The following is a 22,650-nucleotide window of genomic DNA, read 5'->3' as shown; positions in this document are numbered from 1 at the left end:
AAAGATTTAAGAGAACACCAGAAGGGTTTAAGAGAACACCAGAAGGGTTTAAGAGAACACCAGAAGGGTTTAAGAGAACACCAGAAAGATTTAAGAGAACACCAGAAGGGTTTAAGAGAACACCAGAAGGGTTTAGTCCTGACCGCTCTGTCTGCAGAGAACACCAGAAGGGTTTAAGAGAACACCAGAAGGGTTTAAGAGAAAACCAGAAGGGTTTAAGAGAACACCAGAAGGATTTAAGAGAACACCAGAAGGGTTTAAGAGAACACCAGAAGGGTTTAGTCCTGACCGTTCTGTCTGCAGAGAACACCAGAAGGGTTTAAGAGAACACCAGAAGGGTTTAGTCCTGACCGCTCTGTCTGCAGAGAACACCAGAAGGGTTTAAGAGAACACCAGAAGGGTTTAGTCCTGACCGCTCTGTCTGCAGAGAACACCAGAAGGGTTTAAGAGAATACCAGAAAGGTTTAAGAGAACACCAGAAGGGTTTAAGAGAACACCAGAAGGGTTTAAGAGAACACCAGAAGGGTTTAAGAGAACACCAGAAAGATTTAAGAGAACACCAGAAGGGTTTAAGAGAACACCAGAAGGGTTTAGTCCTGACCGCTCTGTCTGCAGAGAACACCAGAAAGGTTTAAGAGAACACCAGAAACGTTTAAGAGAACACCAGAACGGTTTAAGAGAACACCAGAAGGGTTTAGTTCTGACCACTCTGTCTGCAGAGAACACCAGAAGGGTTTAAGAGAACACCAGAAGGGTTTAAGAGAACACCAGAAGGGTTTAAGAGAACACCAGAAGGGTTTAAGAGAACACCAGAAGGGTTTAGTCCTGACCGCTCTGTCTGCAGAGAACACCAGAAAGGTTTAAGAGAACACCAGAAGGGTTTAGTCCTGACCGCTCTGTGTGGAGAGAACACCAGAAGGGTTTAAGAGAATACCAGAAAGGTTTAAGAGAACACCAGAAGGGTTTAAGAGAACACCAGAAGGGTTTAGTCCTGACCGCTCTGTCTGCAGAGAACACCAGAAGGGTTTAAGAGAATACCAGAAAGGTTTAAGAGAACACCAGAAGGGTTTAAGAGAACACCAGAAGGGTTTAAGAGAACACCAGAAGGGTTTAAGAGAACACCAGAAAGATTTAAGAGAACACCAGAAGGGTTTAAGAGAACACCAGAAGGGTTTAGTCCTGACCGCTCTGTCTGCAGAGAACACCAGAAAGGTTTAAGAGAACACCAGAAAGGTTTAAGAGAACACCAGAAGGGTCTAAGAGAACACCAGAAGGGTTTAGTCCTGACCGCTCTGTCTGCAGAGAACACCAGAAGGGTTTAAGAGTACACCAGAAGGGTTAAAGAGAACACCAGAACGGTTTAAGAGAACACCAGAAGGGTTTAAGAGAACACCAGAAGGGTTTAAGAGAACACCAGAAGGGTTTAGTCCTGACCGCTCTGTCTGCAGAGAACACCAGAAGGGTTTAAGAGATCACCAGAAGGGTTTAAGAGAACACCAGAAGGGTTTAAGAGAACACCAGAAGGGTTTAAGAGAACACCAGAAAGATTTAAGAGAACACCAGAAGGGTTTAAGAGAACACCAGAAGGGTTTAGTCCTGACCGCTCTGTCTGCAGAGAACACCAGAAAGGTTTAAGAGAACACCAGAAGGGTTTAGTCCTGATCGCTCTGTCTGCAGAGAACACCAGAAGGGTTTAAGAGAACACCAGAAGGGTTTAAGAGAAAACCAGAAGGGTTTAAGAGAACACCAGAAGGGTTTGGTCCTGACCGCTCTGTCTGCAGAGAACACCAGAAGGGTTTAAGAGAACACCAGAAGGGTTTAAGAGAACACCAGAAGGGTTTAAGAGAACACCAGAAGGGTTTAAGAGAACACCAGAAGGGTTTAAGAGAACACCAGAAAGATTTAAGAGAACACAGGAAGGGTTTAAGAGAACACCAGAAGGGTTTAGTCCTGACCGCTCTGTCTGCAGAGAACACCAGAAGGGTTTAAGAGAACACCAGAAGGGTTTAAGAGAACACCAGAAGGGTTTAAGAGAACACCAGAAGGATTTAAGAGAACACCAGAAGGGTTTAAGAGAACACCAGAAGGGTTTAGTCCTGACCGCTCTGTCTGCAGAGAACACCAGAAGGGTTTAAGAGAACACCAGAAGGGTTTAGTCCTGACCGCTCTGTCTGCAGAGAACACCAGAAGGGTTTAAGAGAACACCAGAAGGGTTTAGTCCTGACCGCTCTGTCTGCAGAGAACACCAGAAGGGTTTAAGAGAATACCAGAAAGGTTTAAGAGAACACCAGAAGGGTTTAAGAGAACACAAGAAGGGTTTAAGAGAACACCAGAAGGGTTTAAGAGAACACCAGAAAGATTTAAGAGAACACCAGAAGGGTTTAAGAGAACACCAGAAGGGTTTAGTCCTGACCGCTCTGTCTGCAGAGAACACCAGAAAGGTTTAAGAGAACACCAGAAACGTTTAAGAGAACACCAGAACGGTTTAGGAGAACACCAGAAGGGTTTAGTCCTGACCACTCTGTCTGCAGAGAACACCAGAAGGGTTTAAGAGAACACCAGAAGGGTTTAAGAGAACACCAGAAGGGTTTAAGAGAACACCAGAAGGGTTTAGTCCTGACCGCTCTGTCTGCAGAGAACACCAGAAAGGTTTAAGAGAACACCAGAAGGGTTTAGTCCTGACCGCTCTGTCTGCAGAGAACACCAGAAGGGTTTAAGAGAATACCAGAAAGGTTTAAGAGAACACCAGAAGGGTTTAAGAGAACACCAGAAGGGTTTAGTCCTGACCGCTCTGTCTGCAGAGAACACCAGAAGGGTTTAAGAGAATACCAGAAAGGTTTAAGAGAACACCAGAAGGGTTTAAGAGAACACCAGAAGGGTTTAAGAGAACACCAGAAGGGTTTAAGAGAACACCAGAAAGATTTAAGAGAACACCAGAAGGGTTTAAGAGAACACCAGAAGGGTTTAGTCCTGACCGCTCTGTCTGCAGAGAACACCAGAAAGGTTTAAGAGAACACCAGAAAGGTTTAAGAGAACACCAGAAGGGTCTAAGAGAACACCAGAAGGGTTTAGTCCTGACCGCTCTGTCTGCAGAGAACACCAGAAGGGTTTAAGAGTACACCAGAAGGGTTAAAGAGAACACCAGAAGGGTTTAAGAGAACACCAGAACGGTTTAAGAGAACACCAGAAGGGTTTAAGAGAACACCAGAAGGGTTTAAGAGAACACCAGAAGGGTTTAGTCCTGACCGCTCTGTCTGCAGAGAACACCAGAAGGGTTTAAGAGAACACCAGAAGGGTTTAAGAGAACACCAGAACGGTTTAAGAGAACACCAGAAGGGTTTAAGAGAACACCAGAAGGGTTTAGTCCTGACCGCTCTGTCTGCAGAGAACACCAGAAGGGTTTAAGAGAACACCAGAAGGGTTAAAGAGAACACCAGAACGGTTTAAGAGAACACCAGAAGGGTTTAAGAGAACACCAGAAGGGTTTAAGAGAACACCAGAAGGGTTTAGGAGAACACCAGAAGGGTTTAGTCCTGACCGCTCTGTCTGCAGAGAACACCAGAAGGGTTTAAGAGAACACCAGAAGGGTTTAAGAGAACACCAGAACGGTTTAAGAGAACACCAGAAGGGTTTAAGAGAACACCAGAAGGGTTTAGTCCTGACCGCTCTGTCTGCAGAGAACACCAGAAAGGTTTAAGAGAACACCAGAAACGTTTAAGAGAACACCAGAACGGTTTAAGAGAACACCAGAAGGGTTTAGTCCTGACCGCTCTGTCTGCAGAGAACACCAGAAGGGTTTAAGAGAACACCAGAAGGGTTTAAGAGAACACCAGAAGGGTTTAAGAGAACACCAGAAGGGTTTAAGAGAACACCAGAAGGGTTTAAGAGAACACCAGAAAGATTTAAGAGAACACCAGAAGGGTTTAAGAGAACACCAGAAGGGTTTAGTCCTGACCGCTCTGTCTGCAGAGAACACCAGAAGGGTTTAAGAGAATACCAGAAAGGTTTAAGAGAACACCAGAAGGGTTTAAGAGAACACCAGAAGGGTTTAGTCCTGACCGCTCTGTCTGCAGAGAACACCAGAAGGGTTTAAGAGAACACCAGAAAGGTTTAAGAGAACACCAGAAAGATTTAAGAGAACACCAGAAGGGTTTAAGAGAACACCAGAAGGGTTTAAGAGAACACCAGAAGGGTTTAAGAGAACACCAGAAGGGTTTAAGAGAACACCAGAAAGATTTAAGAGAACACCAGAAGGGTTTAAGAGAACACCAGAAGGGTTTAGTCCTGACCGCTCTGTCTGCAGAGAACAACAGAAGGGTTTAAGAGAACACCAGAAGGGTTTAAGAGAACACCAGAAGGGTTTAAGAGAACACCAGAAGGATTTAAGAGAACACCAGAAGGGTTTAAGAGAACACCAGAAGGGTTTAGTCCTGACCGCTCTGTCTGCAGAGAACACCAGAAGGGTTTAAGAGAACACCAGAAGGGTTTAGTCCTGACCGCTCTGTCTGCAGAGAACACCAGAAGGGTTTAAGAGAATACCAGAAAGGTTTAAGAGAACACCAGAAGGGTTTAAGAGAACACCAGAAGGGTTTAGTCCTGACCGCTCTGTCTGCAGAGAACACCAGAAGGGTTTAAGAGAACACCAGAAAGGTTTAAGAAAACACCAGAAGGGTTTAAGAGAACACCAGAAGGGTTTAAGAGAACACCAGAAGGGTTTAAGAGAACACCAGAAAGATTTAAGAGAACACCAGAAGGGTTTAAGAGAACACCAGAAGGGTTTAGTCCTGACCGCTCTGTCTGCAGAGAACACCAGAAAGGTTTAAGAGAACACCAGAAACGTTTAAGAGAACACCAGAACGGTTTAAGAGAACACCAGAAGGGTTTAGTCCTGACCACTCTGTCTGCAGAGAACACCAGAAGGGTTTAAGAGAACACCAGAAGGGTTTAAGAGAACACCAGAAGGGTTTAAGAGAACACCAGAAGGGTTTAGTCCTGACCGCTCTGTCTGCAGAGAACACCAGAAAGGTTTAAGAGAACACCAGAAACGTTTAAGAGAACACCAGAACGGTTTAAGAGAACACCAGAAGGGTTTAGTCCTGACCGCTCTGTCTGCAGAGAACACCAGAAGGGTTTAAGAGAACACCAGAAGGGTTTAAGAGAACACCAGAAGGGTTTAAGAGAACACCAGAAGGGTTTAAGAGAACACCAGAAGGGTTTAAGAGAACACCAGAAAGGTTTAAGAGAACACCAGAAGGGTTTAAGAGAACACCAGAATGGTTTAAGAGAACACCAAAAGGGTTTAAGAGAACACCAGAAGGGTTTAAGAGAACACCAGAAAGATTTAAGAGAACACCAGAAGGGTTTAAGAGAACACCAGAAGGGTTTAGTCCTGACCGCTCTGTCTGCAGAGAACACCAGAAGGGTTTAAGAGAACACCAGAAGGGTTTAAGAGAACACCAGAAGGGTTTAAGAGAACACCAGAAGGATTTAAGAGAACACCAGAAGGGTTTAAGAGAACACCAGAAGGGTTTAGTCCTGACCGCTCTGTCTGCAGAGAACACCAGAAGGGTTTAAGAGAACACCAGAAGGGTTTAGTCCTGACCGCTCTGTCTGCAGAGAACACCAGAAGGGTTTAAGAGAACACCAGAAGGGTTTAGTCCTGACCGCTCTGTCTGCAGAGAACACCAGAAGGGTTTAAGAGAATACCAGAAGGGTTTAAGAGAACACCAGAAGGGTTTAAGAGAACACCAGAACGGTTTAAGAGAACACCAGAAGGGTTTAAGAGAACACCAGAAGGGTTTAGTCCTGACCGCTCTGTCTGCAGAGAACACCAGAAAGGTTTAAGAGAACACCAGAAACGTTTAAGAGAACACCAGAACGGTTTAAGAGAACACCAGAAGGGTTTAGTCCTGACCGCTCTGTCTGCAGAGAACACCAGAAGGGTTTAAGAGAACACCAGAAGGGTTTAAGAGAACACCAGAAGGGTTTAAGAGAACACCAGAAGGGTTTAAGAGAACACCAGAAGGGTTTAAGAGAACACCAGAAAGATTTAAGAGAACACCAGAAGGGTTTAAGAGAACACCAGAAGGGTTTAGTCCTGACCGCTCTGTCTGCAGAGAACACCAGAAGGGTTTAAGAGAATACCAGAAAGGTTTAAGAGAACACCAGAAGGGTTTAAGAGAACACCAGAAGGGTTTAGTCCTGACCGCTCTGTCTGCAGAGAACACCAGAAGGGTTTAAGAGAACACCAGAAAGGTTTAAGAGAACACCAGAAAGATTTAAGAGAACACCAGAAGGGTTTAAGAGAACACCAGAAGGGTTTAAGAGAACACCAGAAGGGTTTAAGAGAACACCAGAAGGGTTTAAGAGAACACCAGAAAGATTTAAGAGAACACCAGAAGGGTTTAAGAGAACACCAGAAGGGTTTAGTCCTGACCGCTCTGTCTGCAGAGAACAACAGAAGGGTTTAAGAGAACACCAGAAGGGTTTAAGAGAACACCAGAAGGGTTTAAGAGAACACCAGAAGGATTTAAGAGAACACCAGAAGGGTTTAAGAGAACACCAGAAGGGTTTAGTCCTGACCGCTCTGTCTGCAGAGAACACCAGAAGGGTTTAAGAGAACACCAGAAGGGTTTAGTCCTGACCGCTCTGTCTGCAGAGAACACCAGAAGGGTTTAAGAGAATACCAGAAAGGTTTAAGAGAACACCAGAAGGGTTTAAGAGAACACCAGAAGGGTTTAGTCCTGACCGCTCTGTCTGCAGAGAACACCAGAAGGGTTTAAGAGAACACCAGAAAGGTTTAAGAGAACACCAGAAGGGTTTAAGAGAACACCAGAAGGGTTTAAGAGAACACCAGAAGGGTTTAAGAGAACACCAGAAAGATTTAAGAGAACACCAGAAGGGTTTAAGAGAACACCAGAAGGGTTTAGTCCTGACCGCTCTGTCTGCAGAGAACACCAGAAAGGTTTAAGAGAACACCAGAAACGTTTAAGAGAACACCAGAACGGTTTAAGAGAACACCAGAAGGGTTTAGTCCTGACCACTCTGTCTGCAGAGAACACCAGAAGGGTTTAAGAGAACACCAGAAGGGTTTAAGAGAACACCAGAAGGGTTTAAGAGAACACCAGAAGGGTTTAGTCCTGACCGCTCTGTCTGCAGAGAACACCAGAAAGGTTTAAGAGAACACCAGAAACGTTTAAGAGAACACCAGAACGGTTTAAGAGAACACCAGAAGGGTTTAGTCCTGACCGCTCTGTCTGCAGAGAACACCAGAAGGGTTTAAGAGAACACCAGAAGGGTTTAAGAGAACACCAGAAGGGTTTAAGAGAACACCAGAAGGGTTTAAGAGAACACCAGAAGGGTTTAAGAGAACACCAGAAAGGTTTAAGAGAACACCAGAAGGGTTTAAGAGAACACCAGAATGGTTTAAGAGAACACCAAAAGGGTTTAAGAGAACACCAGAAGGGTTTAAGAGAACACCAGAAAGATTTAAGAGAACACCAGAAGGGTTTAAGAGAACACCAGAAGGGTTTAGTCCTGACCGCTCTGTCTGCAGAGAACACCAGAAGGGTTTAAGAGAACACCAGAAGGGTTTAAGAGAACACCAGAAGGGTTTAAGAGAACACCAGAAGGATTTAAGAGAACACCAGAAGGGTTTAAGAGAACACCAGAAGGGTTTAGTCCTGACCGCTCTGTCTGCAGAGAACACCAGAAGGGTTTAAGAGAACACCAGAAGGGTTTAGTCCTGACCGCTCTGTCTGCAGAGAACACCAGAAGGGTTTAAGAGAACACCAGAAGGGTTTAGTCCTGACCGCTCTGTCTGCAGAGAACACCAGAAGGGTTTAAGAGAATACCAGAAAGGTTTAAGAGAACACCAGAAGGGTTTAAGAGAACACCAGAAGGGTTTAGTCCTGACCGCTCTGTCTGCAGAGAACACCAGAAGGGTTTAAGAGAGTACCAGAAAGGTTTAAGAGAACACCAGAAGGGTTTAAGAGAACACCAGAAGGGTTTAAGAGAACACCAGAAGGGTTTAAGAGAACACCAGAAAGATTTAAGAGAACACCAGAAGGGTTTAGTCCTGACCGCTCTGTCTGCAGAGAACACCAGAAAGGTTTAAGAGAACACCAGAAACGTTTAAGAGAACACCAGAACGGTTTAAGAGCACACCAGAAGGGTTTAGTCCTGACCACTCTGTCTGCAGAGAACACCAGAAGGGTTTAAGAGAACACCAGAAGGGTTTAAGAGAACACCAGAAGGGTTTAAGAGAACACCAGAAGGGTTTAAGAGAACACCAGAAGGGTTTAGTCCTGACCGCTCTGTCTGCAGAGAACACCAGAAGGGTTTAAGAGAATACCAGAAAGGTTTAAGAGAACACCAGAAGGGTTTAAGAGAACACCAGAAGGGTTTAGTCCTGACCGCTCTGTCTGCAGAGAACACCAGAAGGGTTTAAGAGAACACCAGAAAGGTTTAAGATAACACCAGAAAGATTTAAGAGAACACCAGAAGGGTTTAAGAGAACACCAGAAGGGTTTAAGAGAACACCAGAAGGGTTTAAGAGAACACCAGAAAGATTTAAGAGAACACCAGAAGGGTTTAAGAGAACACCAGAAGGGTTTAGTCCTGACCGCTCTGTCTGCAGAGAACACCAGAAGGGTTTAAGAGAACACCAGAAGGGTTTAAGAGAAAACCAGAAGGGTTTAAGAGAACACCAGAAGGATTTAAGAGAACACCAGAAGGGTTTAAGAGAACACCAGAAGGGTTTAGTCCTGACCGTTCTGTCTGCAGAGAACACCAGAAGGGTTTAAGAGAACACCAGAAGGGTTTAGTCCTGACCGCTCTGTCTGCAGAGAACACCAGAAGGGTTTAAGAGAACACCAGAAGGGTTTAGTCCTGACCGCTCTGTCTGCAGAGAACACCAGAAGGGTTTAAGAGAATACCAGAAAGGTTTAAGAGAACACCAGAAGGGTTTAAGAGAACACCAGAAGGGTTTAAGAGAACACCAGAAGGGTTTAAGAGAACACCAGAAAGATTTAAGAGAACACCAGAAGGGTTTAAGAGAACACCAGAAGGGTTTAGTCCTGACCGCTCTGTCTGCAGAGAACACCAGAAAGGTTTAAGAGAACACCAGAAACGTTTAAGAGAACACCAGAACGGTTTAAGAGAACACCAGAAGGGTTTAGTTCTGACCACTCTGTCTGCAGAGAACACCAGAAGGGTTTAAGAGAACACCAGAAGGGTTTAAGAGAACACCAGAAGGGTTTAAGAGAACACCAGAAGGGTTTAAGAGAACACCAGAAGGGTTTAGTCCTGACCGCTCTGTCTGCAGAGAACACCAGAAAGGTTTAAGAGAACACCAGAAGGGTTTAGTCCTGACCGCTCTGTGTGGAGAGAACACCAGAAGGGTTTAAGAGAATACCAGAAAGGTTTAAGAGAACACCAGAAGGGTTTAAGAGAACACCAGAAGGGTTTAGTCCTGACCGCTCTGTCTGCAGAGAACACCAGAAGGGTTTAAGAGAATACCAGAAAGGTTTAAGAGAACACCAGAAGGGTTTAAGAGAACACCAGAAGGGTTTAAGAGAACACCAGAAGGGTTTAAGAGAACACCAGAAAGATTTAAGAGAACACCAGAAGGGTTTAAGAGAACACCAGAAGGGTTTAGTCCTGACCGCTCTGTCTGCAGAGAACACCAGAAAGGTTTAAGAGAACACCAGAAAGGTTTAAGAGAACACCAGAAGGGTCTAAGAGAACACCAGAAGGGTTTAGTCCTGACCGCTCTGTCTGCAGAGAACACCAGAAGGGTTTAAGAGTACACCAGAAGGGTTAAAGAGAACACCAGAACGGTTTAAGAGAACACCAGAAGGGTTTAAGAGAACACCAGAAGGGTTTAAGAGAACACCAGAAGGGTTTAGTCCTGACCGCTCTGTCTGCAGAGAACACCAGAAGGGTTTAAGAGATCACCAGAAGGGTTTAAGAGAACACCAGAAGGGTTTAAGAGAACACCAGAAGGGTTTAAGAGAACACCAGAAAGATTTAAGAGAACACCAGAAGGGTTTAAGAGAACACCAGAAGGGTTTAGTCCTGACCGCTCTGTCTGCAGAGAACACCAGAAAGGTTTAAGAGAACACCAGAAGGGTTTAGTCCTGATCGCTCTGTCTGCAGAGAACACCAGAAGGGTTTAAGAGAACACCAGAAGGGTTTAAGAGAAAACCAGAAGGGTTTAAGAGAACACCAGAAGGGTTTGGTCCTGACCGCTCTGTCTGCAGAGAACACCAGAAGGGTTTAAGAGAACACCAGAAGGGTTTAAGAGAACACCAGAAGGGTTTAAGAGAACACCAGAAGGGTTTAAGAGAACACCAGAAAGATTTAAGAGAACACAGGAAGGGTTTAAGAGAACACCAGAAGGGTTTAGTCCTGACCGCTCTGTCTGCAGAGAACACCAGAAGGGTTTAAGAGAACACCAGAAGGGTTTAAGAGAACACCAGAAGGGTTTAAGAGAACACCAGAAGGATTTAAGAGAACACCAGAAGGGTTTAAGAGAACACCAGAAGGGTTTAGTCCTGACCGCTCTGTCTGCAGAGAACACCAGAAGGGTTTAAGAGAACACCAGAAGGGTTTAGTCCTGACCGCTCTGTCTGCAGAGAACACCAGAAGGGTTTAAGAGAACACCAGAAGGGTTTAGTCCTGACCGCTCTGTCTGCAGAGAACACCAGAAGGGTTTAAGAGAATACCAGAAAGGTTTAAGAGAACACCAGAAGGGTTTAAGAGAACACAAGAATGGTTTAAGAGAACACCAGAAGGGTTTAAGAGAACACCAGAAAGATTTAAGAGAACACCAGAAGGGTTTAAGAGAACACCAGAAGGGTTTAGTCCTGACCGCTCTGTCTGCAGAGAACACCAGAAAGGTTTAAGAGAACACCAGAAACGTTTAAGAGAACACCAGAACGGTTTAAGAGAACACCAGAAGGGTTTAGTCCTGACCACTCTGTATGCAGAGAACACCAGAAGGGTTTAAGAGAACACCAGAAGGGTTTAAGAGAACACCAGAAGGGTTTAAGAGAACACCAGAAGGGTTTAGTCCTGACCGCTCTGTCTGCAGAGAACACCAGAAAGGTTTAAGAGAACACCAGAAGGGTTTAGTCCTGACCGCTCTGTCTGCAGAGAACACCAGAAGGGTTTAAGAGAATACCAGAAAGGTTTAAGAGAACACCAGAAGGGTTTAAGAGAACACCAGAAGGGTTTAGTCCTGACCGCTCTGTCTGCAGAGAACACCAGAAGGGTTTAAGAGAATACCAGAAAGGTTTAAGAGAACACCAGAAGGGTTTAAGAGAACACCAGAAGGGTTTAAGAGAACACCAGAAGGGTTTAAGAGAACACCAGAAAGATTTAAGAGAACACCAGAAGGGTTTAAGAGAACACCAGAAGGGTTTAGTCCTGACCGCTCTGTCTGCAGAGAACACCAGAAAGGTTTAAGAGAACACCAGAAAGGTTTAAGAGAACACCAGAAGGGTCTAAGAGAACACCAGAAGGGTTTAGTCCTGACCGCTCTGTCTGCAGAGAACACCAGAAGGGTTTAAGAGTACACCAGAAGGGTTAAAGAGAACACCAGAAGGGTTTAAGAGAACACCAGAACGGTTTAAGAGAACACCAGAAGGGTTTAAGAGAACACCAGAAGGGTTTAAGAGAACACCAGAAGGGTTTAGTCCTGACCGCTCTGTCTGCAGAGAACACCAGAAGGGTTTAAGAGAACACCAGAAGGGTTTAAGAGAACACCAGAACGGTTTAAGAGAACACCAGAAGGGTTTAAGAGAACACCAGAAGGGTTTAGTCCTGACCGCTCTGTCTGCAGAGAACACCAGAAGGGTTTAAGAGAACACCAGAAGGGTTAAAGAGAACACCAGAACGGTTTAAGAGAACACCAGAAGGGTTTAAGAGAACACCAGAAGGGTTTAAGAGAACACCAGAAGGGTTTAGGAGAACACCAGAAGGGTTTAGTCCTGACCGCTCTGTCTGCAGAGAACACCAGAAGGGTTTAAGAGAACACCAGAAGGGTTTAAGAGAACACCAGAAGGGTTTAAGAGAACACCAGAACGGTTTAAGAGAACACCAGAAGGGTTTAAGAGAACACCAGAAGGGTTTAGTCCTGACCGCTCTGTCTGCAGAGAACACCAGAAAGGTTTAAGAGAACACCAGAAACGTTTAAGAGAACACCAGAACGGTTTAAGAGAACACCAGAAGGGTTTAGTCCTGACCGCTCTGTCTGCAGAGAACACCAGAAGGGTTTAAGAGAACACCAGAAGGGTTTAAGAGAACACCAGAAGGGTTTAAGAGAACACCAGAAGGGTTTAAGAGAACACCAGAAGGGTTTAAGAGAACACCAGAAAGATTTAAGAGAACACAGGAAGGGTTTAAGAGAACACCAGAAGGGTTTAGTCCTGACCGCTCTGTCTGCAGAGAACACCAGAAGGGTTTAAGAGAATACCAGAAAGGTTTAAGAGAACACCAGAAGGGTTTAAGAGAACACCAGAAGGGTTTAGTCCTGACCGCTCTGTCTGCAGAGAACACCAGAAGGGTTTAAGAGAACACCAGAAAGGTTTAAGAGAACACCAGAAAGATTTAAGAGAACACCAGAAGGGTTTAAGAGAACACCAGAAGGGTTTAAGAGAACACCAGAAGGGTTTAAGAGAACACCAGAAGGGTTTAGTCCTGACCGCTCTGTCTGCAGAGAACACCAGAAGGGTTTAAGAGAACACCAGAAGGGTTTAGTCCTGACCGCTCTGTCTACAGAGAACACCAGAAGGGTTTAAGAGAACACCAGAAGGGTTTAAGAGAACACCAGAAGGGTTTAAGAGAACACCAGAATGGTTTAAGAGAACACCAGAAAGATTTAAGAGAACACCAGAAGGGTTTAAGAGAACACCAGAAGGGTTTAGTCCTGACCGCTCTGTCTGCAGAGAACACCAGAAGGGTTTAAGAGAACACCAGAAGGGTTTAAGAGAACACCAGAAGGGTTTAAGAGAACACCAGAAGGATTTAAGAGAACACCAGAAGGGTTTAAGAGAACACCAGAAAGGTTTAAGAGAACACCAGAAAGATTTAAGAGAACACCAGAAGGGTTTAAGAGAACACCAGAAGGGTTTAAGAGAACACCAGAAGGGTTTAAGAGAACACCAGAAGGGTTTAAGAGAACACCAGAAAGATTTAAGAGAACACCAAAAGGGTTTAAGAGAACACCAGAAGGGTTTAGTCCTGACCACTCTGTCTGCAGAGAACACCAGAAGGGTTTAAGAGAACACCAGAAGGGTTTAAGAGAACACCAGAAGGGTTTAAGAGAACACCAGAAGGGTTTAAGAGAACACCAGAAGGGTTTAGTCCTGACCGCTCTGTCTGCAGAGAACACCAGAAGGGTTTAAGAGAACACCAGAAGGGTTTAGTCCTGACCGCTCTGTCTGCAGAGAACACCAGAAGGGTTTAAGAGAACACCAGAAGGGTTTAGTCCTGACCGCTCTGTCTGCAGAGAACACCAGAAGGGTTTAAGAGAATACCAGAAAGGTTTAAGAGAACACCAGAAGGGTTTAAGAGAACACCAGAAGGGTTTAGTCCTGACCGCTCTGTCTGCAGAGAACACCAGAAGGGTTTAAGAGAATACCAGAAAGGTTTAAGAGAACACCAGAAGGGTTTAAGAGAACACCAGAAGGGTTTGAGAGAACACCAGAAGGGTTTAAGAGAACACCAGAAAGATTTAAGAGAACACCAGAAGGGTTTAAGAGAACACCAGAAGGGTTTAGTCCTGACCGCTCTGTCTGCAGAGAACACCAGAAAGGTTTAAGAGAACACCAAAAACGTTTAAGAGAACACCAGAACGGTTTAAGAGAACACCAGAAGGGTTTAGTCCTGACCGCTCTGTCTGCAGAGAACACCAGAAGGGTTTAAGAGAACACCAGAAGGGTTTAGTCCTGACCGCTCTGTCTACAGAGAACACCAGAAGGGTTTAAGAGAACACCAGAAGGGTTTAAGAGAACACCAGAAGGGTTTAAGAGAACACCAGAATGGTTTAAGAGAACACCAGAAAGATTTAAGAGAACACCAGAAGGGTTTAAGAGAACACCAGAAGGGTTTAGTCCTGACCGCTCTGTCTGCAGAGAACACCAGAAGGGTTTAAGAGAACACCAGAAGGGTTTAAGAGAACACCAGAAGGGTTTAAGAGAACACCAGAAGGATTTAAGAGAACACCAGAAGGGTTTAAGAGAACACCAGAAAGGTTTAAGAGAACACCAGAAAGATTTAAGAGAACACCAGAAGGGTTTAAGAGAACACCAGAAGGGTTTAAGAGAACACCAGAAGGGTTTAAGAGAACACCAGAAGGGTTTAAGAGAACACCAGAAAGATTTAAGAGAACACCAAAAGGGTTTAAGAGAACACCAGAAGGGTTTAGTCCTGACCACTCTGTCTGCAGAGAACACCAGAAGGGTTTAAGAGAACACCAGAAGGGTTTAAGAGAACACCAGAAGGGTTTAAGAGAACACCAGAAGGGTTTAAGAGAACACCAGAAGGGTTTAGTCCTGACCGCTCTGTCTGCAGAGAACACCAGAAGGGTTTAAGAGAACACCAGAAGGGTTTAGTCCTGACCGCTCTGTCTGCAGAGAACACCAGAAGGGTTTAAGAGAATACCAGAAAGGTTTAAGAGAACACCAGAAGGGTTTAAGAGAACACCAGAAGGGTTTAGTCCTGACCGCTCTGTCTGCAGAGAACACCAGAAGGGTTTAAGAGAATACCAGAAAGGTTTAAGAGAACACCAGAAGGGTTTAAGAGAACACCAGAAGGGTTTAAGAGAACACCAGAAGGGTTTAAGAGAACACCAGAAAGATTTAAGAGAACACCAGAAGGGTTTAAGAGAACACCAGAAGGGTTTAGTCCTGACCGCTCTGTCTGCAGAGAACACCAGAAAGGTTTAAGAGAACACCAAAAACGTTTAAGAGAACACCAGAACGGTTTAAGAGAACACCAGAAGGGTTTAGTCCTGACCGCTCTGTCTGCAGAGAACACCAGAAGGGTTTAAGAGAACACCAGAAGGGTTTAAGAGAACACCAGAAGGGTTTAAGAGAACCGAGAAGGGTTTAAGAGAACACCAGAAAGATTTAAGAGAACACCAGAAGGGTTTAAGAGAACACCAGAAGGGTTTAGTCCTGACCGCTCTGTCTGCAGAGAACACCAGAAGGGTTTAAGAGAACACCAGAAGGGTTTAAGAGAACACCAGAAGGGTTTAAGAGAACACCAGAAGGATTTAAGAGAACACCAGAAGGGTTTAAGAGAACACCAGAAGGGTTTAGTCCTGACCGCTCTGTCTGCAGAGAACACCAGAAGGGTTTAAGAGAACACCAGAAGGGTTTAGTCCTGACCGCTCTGTCTGCAGAGAACACCAGAAGGGTTTAAGAGAACACCAGAAGGGTTTAGTCCTGACCGCTCTGTCTGCAGAGAACACCAGAAGGGTTTAAGAGAATACCAGAAAGGTTTAAGAGAACACCAGAAGGGTTTAAGAGAACACCAGAAGGGTTTAGTCCTGACCGCTCTGTCTGCAGAGAACACCAGAAGGGTTTAAGAGAACACCAGAAAGGTTTAAGAGAACACCAGAAAGATTTAAGAGAACACCAGAAGGGTTTAAGAGAACACCAGAAGGGTTTAAGAGAACACCAGAAGGGTTTAAGAGAACACCAGAAAGATTTAAGAGAACACCAGAAGGGTTTAAGAGAACACCAGAAGGGTTTAGTCCTGACCGCTCTGTCTGCAGAGATCACCAGAAGGGTTTAAGAGAACACCAGAAGGGTTTAAGAGAACACCAGAAGGGTTTAAGAGAACACCAGAAGGATTTAAGAGAACACCAGAAGGGTTTAAGAGAACACCAGAAGGGTTTAGTCCTGACTGCTCTGTCTGCAGAGAACACCAGAAGGGTTTAAGAGAACACCAGAAGGGTTTAGTCCTGACCGCTCTGTCTGCAGAGAACACCAGAAGGGTTTAAGAGAATACCAGAAAGGTTTAAGAGAACACCAGAAGGGTTTAAGAGAACACCAGAAGGGTTTAGTCCTGACCGCTCTGTCTGCAGAGAACACCAGAAGGGTTTAAGAGAACACCAGAAAGGTTTAAGAGAACACCAGAAGGGTTTAAGAGAACACCAGAAGGGTTTAAGAGGACACCAGAAGGGTTTAAGAGAACACCAGAAAGATTTAAGAGAACACCAGAAGGGTTTAAGAGAACACCAGAAGGGTTTAGTCCTGACCGCTCTGTCTGCAGAGAACACCAGAAAGGTTTAAGAGAACACCAGAAACGTTTAAGAGAACACCAGAACGGTTTAAGAGAACACCAGAAGGGTTTAGTCCTGACCACTCTGTCTGCAGAGAACACCAGAAGGGTTTAAGAGAACACCAGAAGGGTTTAAGAGAACACCAGAAGGGTTTAAGAGAACACCAGAAGGGTTTAGTCCTGACCGCTCTGTCTGCAGAGAACACCAGAAAGGTTTAAGAGAACACCAGAAACGTTTAAGAGAACACCAGAACGGTTTAAGAGAATACCAGAAGGGTTTAGTCCTGACCGCTCTGTCTGCAGAGAACACCAGAAGGGTTTAAGAGAACACCAGAAGGGTTTAAGAGAACACCAGAAGGGTTTAAGAGAACACCAGAAGGGTTTAAGAGAACACCAGAAGGGTTTAAGAGAACACCAGAAAGGTTTAAGAGAACACCAGAAGGGTTTAAGAGAACACCAGAAGGGTTTAAGAGAACACCAGAAGGGTTTAAGAGAACACCAGAAGGGTTTAAGAGAACACCAGAAAGATTTAAGAGAACACCAGAAGGGTTTAAGAGAACACCAGAAGGGTTTAGTCCTGACCGCTCTGTCTGCAGAGAACACCAGAAGGGTTTAAGAGAACACCAGAAGGGTTTAAGAGAACACCAGAAGGGTTTAAGAGAACACCAGAAGGATTTAAGAGAACACCAGAAGGGTTTAAGAGAACACCAGAAGGGTTTAGTCCTGACCGCTCTGTCTGCAGAGAACACCAGAAGGGTTTAAGAGAACACCAGAAGGGTTTAGTCCTGACCGCTCTGTCTGCAGAGAACACCAGAAGGGTTTAAGAGAACACCAGAAGGGTTTAGTCCTGACCGCTCTGTCTGCAGAGAACACCAGAAGGGTTTAAGAGAATACCAGAAAGGTTTAAGAGGACACCAGAAGGGTTTAAGAGAACACCAGAAGGGTTTAGTCCTGACCGCTCTGTCTGCAGAGAACACCAGAAGGGTTTAAGAGAACACCAGAAAGGTTTAAGAGAACACCAGAAGGGTTTAAGAGAACACCAGAAGGGTTTAAGAGAACACCAGAAGGGTTTAAGAGAACACCAGAAAGATTTAAGAGAACACCAGAAGGGTTTAGTCCTGACCGCTCTGTCTGCAGAGAACACCAGAAAGGTTTAAGAGAACACCAGAAACGTTTAAGAGAACACCAGAACGGTTTAAGAGAACACCAGAAGGGTTTAGTCCTGACCGCTCTGTCTGCAGAGAACACCAGAAGGGTTTAAGAGAACACCAGAAGGGTTTAAGAGAACACCAGAAGGGTTTAAGAGAACACCAGAAGGGTTTAAGAGACACCAGAAGGGTTTAGTCCTGACCGCTCTGTCTGCGGAGAACACCAGAAAGGTTTAAGAGAACACCAGAAAGGTTTAAGAGAACACCAGAAGGGTTTAGTCCTGATCGCTCTGTCTGCAGAGACACCAGAAGGGTTTAAGAGAACACCAGAAGGGTTTAAGAGAAAACCAGAAGGGTTTAAGAGAACACCAGAAGGGTTTGGTCCTGACCGCTCTGTCTGCAGAGAACACCAGAAGGGTTTAAGAGAACACCAGAAGGGTTTAAGAGAACACCAGAAGGGTTTAAGAGAACACCAGAAGGGTTTAAGAGAACACCAGAAGGGTTTAAGAGGACACCAGAAGGGTTTGGTCCTGACCGCTCTGTCTGCAGAGAACACCAGAAGGGTTTAAGAGAACACCAGAAGGGTTTAGTCCTGACCGCTCTGTCTGCAGAGAACACCAGAAGTGTTTAAGAGAATACCAGAAAGGTTTAAGAGAACACCAGAAGGGTTTAAGAGAACACCAGAAGGGTTTAGTCCTGACCGCTCTGTCTGCAGAGAACACCAGAAGGGTTTAAGAGAACACCAGAAAGGTTTAAGAGAACACCAGAAAGATTTAAGAGAACACCAGAAGGGTTTAAGAGAACACCAGAAGGGTTTAAGAGAACACCAGAAGGGTTTAAGAGAACACCAGAAAGATTTAAGAGAACACCAGAAGGGTTTAGTCCTGACCGCTCTGTCTGCAGAGAACACCAGAAGGGTTTAAGAGGACACCAGAAGGGTTTAGTCCTGACCGCTCTGCCTGCAGAGAACACCAGAAGGGTTTAAGAGAACACCAGAAGGGTTTAAGAGAACACCAGAAGGGTTTAAGAGAACACCAGAAGGGTTTGGTCCTGACCGCTCTGTCTGCAGAGAACACCAGAAGGGTTTAAGAGAACACCAGAAGGGTTTAGTCCTGACCGCTCTATCTGCAGAGAACACCAGAAGGGTTTAAGAGAATACCAGAAAGGTTTAAGAGAACACCAGAAGGGTTTAAGAGAACACCAGAAGGGTTTAAGAGAACACCAGAAGGGTTTAAGAGAACACCAGAAAGATTTAAGAGAACACCAGAAGGGTTTAAGAGAACACCAGAAGGGTTTAGTCCTGACCGCTCTGTCTGCAGAGTACACCAGAAAGGTTTAAGAGAACACCAGAAACGTTTAAGAGAACACCAGAACGGTTTAAGAGAACACCAGAAGGGTTTAGTCCTGACCACTCTGTCTGCAGAGAACACCAGAAGGGTTTAAGAGAACACCAGAAGGGTTTAAGAGAACACCAGAAGGGTTTAAGAGAACACCAGAAGGGTTTAAGAGAACACCAGAAGGGTTTAGTCCTGACCGCTCTGTCTGCAGAGAACACCAGAAAGGTTTAAGAGAACACCAGAAGGGTTTAGTCCTGACCGCTCTGTCTGCAGAGAACACCAGAAGGGTTTAAGAGAAAACCAGAAAGGTTTAAGAGAACACCAGAAGGGTTTAAGAGAACACCAGAAGGGTTTAGTCCTGACCGCTCTGTCTGCAGAGAACACCAGAAGGGTTTAAGAGAATACCAGAAAGGTTTAAGAGAACACCAGAAGGGTTTAAGAGAACACCAGAAGGGTTTAGTCCTGACCGCTCTGTCTGCAGAGAACACCAGAAGGGTTTAAGAGAATACCAGAAAGGTTTAAGAGAACACCAGAAGGGTTTAAGAGAACACCAGAAGGGTTTAAGAGAACACCAGAAGGGTTTAAGAGAACACCAGAAAGATTTAAGAGAACACCAGAAGGGTTTAAGAGAACACCAGAAGGGTTTAGTCCTGACCGCTCTGTCTGTAGAGAACACCAGAAAGGTTTAAGAGAACACCAAAAACGTTTAAGAGAACACCAGAACGGTTTAAGAGAACACCAGAAGGGTTTAGTCCTGACCGCTCTGTCTGCAGAGAACACCAGAAGGGTTTAAGAGAACACCAGAAGGGTTTAAGAGAACACCAGAAGGGTTTAAGAGAACCGAGAAGGGTTTAAGAGAACACCAGAAAGATTTAAGAGAACACCAGAAGGGTTTAAGAGAACACCAGAAGGGTTTAGTCCTGACCGCTCTGTCTGCAGAGAACACCAGAAGGGTTTAAGAGAACACCAGAAGGGTTTAAGAGAACACCAGAAGGGTTTAAGAGAACACCAGAAGGATTTAAGAGAACACCAGAAGGGTTTAAGAGAACACCAGAAGGGTTTAGTCCTGACCGCTCTGTCTGCAGAGAACACCAGAAGGGTTTAAGAGAACACCAGAAGGGTTTAGTCCTGACCGCTCTGTCTGCAGAGAACACCAGAAGGGTTTAAGAGAACACCAGAAGGGTTTAGTCCTGACCGCTCTGTCTGCAGAGAACACCAGAAGGGTTTAAGAGAATACCAGAAAGGTTTAAGAGAACACCAGAAGGGTTTAAGAGAACACCAGAAGGGTTTAGTCCTGACCGCTCTGTCTGCAGAGAACACCAGAAGGGTTTAAGAGAACACCAGAAAGGTTTAAGAGAACACCAGAAAGATTTAAGAGAACACCAGAAGGGTTTAAGAGAACACCAGAAGGGTTTAAGAGAACACCAGAAGGGTTTAAGAGAACACCAGAAAGATTTAAGAGAACACCAGAAGGGTTTAAGAGAACACCAGAAGGGTTTAGTCCTGACCGCTCTGTCTGCAGAGAACACCAGAAGGGTTTAAGAGAACACCAGAAGGGTTTAAGAGAACACCAGAAGGGTTTAAGAGAACACCAGAAGGATTTAAGAGAACACCAGAAGGGTTTAAGAGAACACCAGAAGGGTTTAGTCCTGACCGCTCTGTCTGCAGAGAACACCAGAAGGGTTTAAGAGAACACCAGAAGGGTTTAGTCCTGACCGCTCTGTCTGCAGAGAACACCAGAAGGGTTTAAGAGAATACCAGAAAGGTTTAAGAGAACACCAGAAGGGTTTAAGAGAACACCAGAAGGGTTTAGTCCTGACCGCTCTGTCTGCAGAGAACACCAGAAGGGTTTAAGAGAATACCAGAAAGGTTTAAGAGAACACCAGAAGGGTTTAAGAGAACACCAGAAGGGTTTAAGAGAACACCAGAAGGGTTTAAGAGAACACCAGAAAGATTTAAGAGAACACCAGAAGGGTTTAAGAGAACACCAGAAGGGTTTAGTCCTGACCGCTCTGTCTGCAGAGAACACCAGAAAGGTTTAAGAGAACACCAGAAACGTTTAAGAGAACACCAGAACGGTTTAAGAGAACACCAGAAGGGTTTAGTCCTGACCACTCTGTCTGCAGAGAACACCAGAAGGGTTTAAGAGAACACCAGAAGGGTTTAAGAGAACACCAGAAGGGTTTAAGAGAACACCAGAAGGGTTTAAGAGAACACCAGAAGGGTTTAGTCCTGACCGCTCTGTCTGCAGAGAACACCAGAAAGGTTTAAGAGAACACCAGAAGGGTTTAGTCCTGACCGCTCTGTCTGCAGAGAACACCAGAAGGGTTTAAGAGAAAACCAGAAAGGTTTAAGAGAACACCAGAAGGGTTTAAGAGAACACCAGAAGGGTTTAGTCCTGACCGCTCTGTCTGCAGAGAACACCAGAAGGGTTTAAGAGAATACCAGAAAGGTTTAAGAGAACACCAGAAGGGTTTAAGAGAACACCAGAAGGGTTTAAGAGAACACCAGAAGGGTTTAAGAGAACACCAGAAAGATTTAAGAGAACACCAGAAGGGTTTAAGAGAACACCAGAAGGGTTTAGTCCTGACCGCTCTGTCTGCAGAGAACACCAGAAAGGTTTAAGAGAACACCAGAAAGGTTTAAGAGAACACCAGAAGGGTCTAAGAGAACACCAGAAGGGTTTAGTCCTGACCGCTCTGTCTGCAGAGAACACCAGAAGGGTTTAAGAGTACACCAGAAGGGTTAAAGAGAACACCAGAAGGGTTTAAGAGAACACCAGAACGGTTTAAGAGAACACCAGAAGGGTTTAAGAGAACACCAGAAGGGTTTAAGAGAACACCAGAAGGGATTAAGAGAACACCAGAAGGGTTTAAGAGAACACCAGAAGGGTTTAGTCCTGACCGCTCTGTCTGCAGAGAACACCAGAAAGGTTTAAGAGGACACCAGAAGGGTTTAAGAGACACCAGAAGGGTTTAGGAGAACACCAGAAGGGTTTAGTCCTGACCGCTCTGTCTGCAGAGAACACCAGAAAGGTTTAAGAGAACACCAGAAGGGTTTAAGAGAACACAAGAAGGGTTTAAGAGGACACCAGAAAGGTTTAAGAGAACACCAGAAGGGTTTAAGAGAACACCAGAAGGGTTTAAGAGAACACCAGAAGGGTTTAAGAGAACACCAGAAGGGTTTAAGAGAATACCAGAAGGGTTTAAGAGAACACCAGAAAGGTTTAAGAGAACACCAGAAGGGTTTAAGAGAACACCAGAAGGGTTTTAGTCCTGACCGCTCTGGCTGCAGAGAACACCAGAAGGGTTTAGTCCTGACCACTCTGTCTGCAGAGAACACCAGAAAGGTTTAAGAGACACCAGAAAGGTTTAGTCCTGACCGCTTTGTCTGCAGAGAACACCAGAAAGGTTTAGTCCTGACCGCTCTGTCTGCAGAGAACACCAGAAGGGTTTAGTCCTGACCGCTCTGTCTGCAGAGAACACCAGAAAGGTTTAAGAGAACACCAGAAGGGTTTAGCCCTGACCGCTCTGTTTGCAGAGAACACCAGAAAGGTTTAAGAGACACCAGAAGGGTTTAGTCCAGACCGCTCTGTCTGCAGAGAACACCAGAAAGGTGTAGTCCTGACCACTCTGTCTGCAGAGAACACCAGAAAGGTTTAGTCCAGACCGTTCTGTCTGCAGAGAACACCAGAAAGGTTTAAGAGAACACCAGAAAGGTTTAGTCCTGACCACTCTGCCTGCAGCGAATACCAGAAAGGTTTAAGAGAACACCAGAAGGGTTTAGTCCCGACCACTCTGCCTGCAGCGAACACCAGAAAGGTTTAAGAGAACACCAGAAGGGTTTAGTCCAGACCGTTCTGTCTGCAGAGA

At 45.1% G+C, this 22,650-nt stretch overlaps 1 protein-coding gene across 1 annotated transcript in view; it reads right to left on the bottom strand.

Moving 5' to 3' along the window:
- Positions 1-22,650, bottom strand: part of slc22a7a (solute carrier family 22 member 7a) — a 136,191-nt gene that overhangs the window by 73,578 nt on the left and 39,963 nt on the right. The gene's annotated exons all lie outside the window — the stretch shown is intronic.

This window comes from Eucyclogobius newberryi, unplaced genomic scaffold (assembly GCF_026437365.1).
Source record: "Eucyclogobius newberryi isolate DKJ021-1_F unplaced genomic scaffold, fEucNew1.0.hap1 SCAF_4, whole genome shotgun sequence".
Lineage (NCBI taxonomy): Eukaryota > Metazoa > Chordata > Actinopteri > Gobiiformes > Gobiidae > Eucyclogobius > Eucyclogobius newberryi.
The sequence above is the reverse complement of the archived record's forward strand: the minus strand, read 5'-3'. Positions and strand labels throughout refer to the sequence as shown.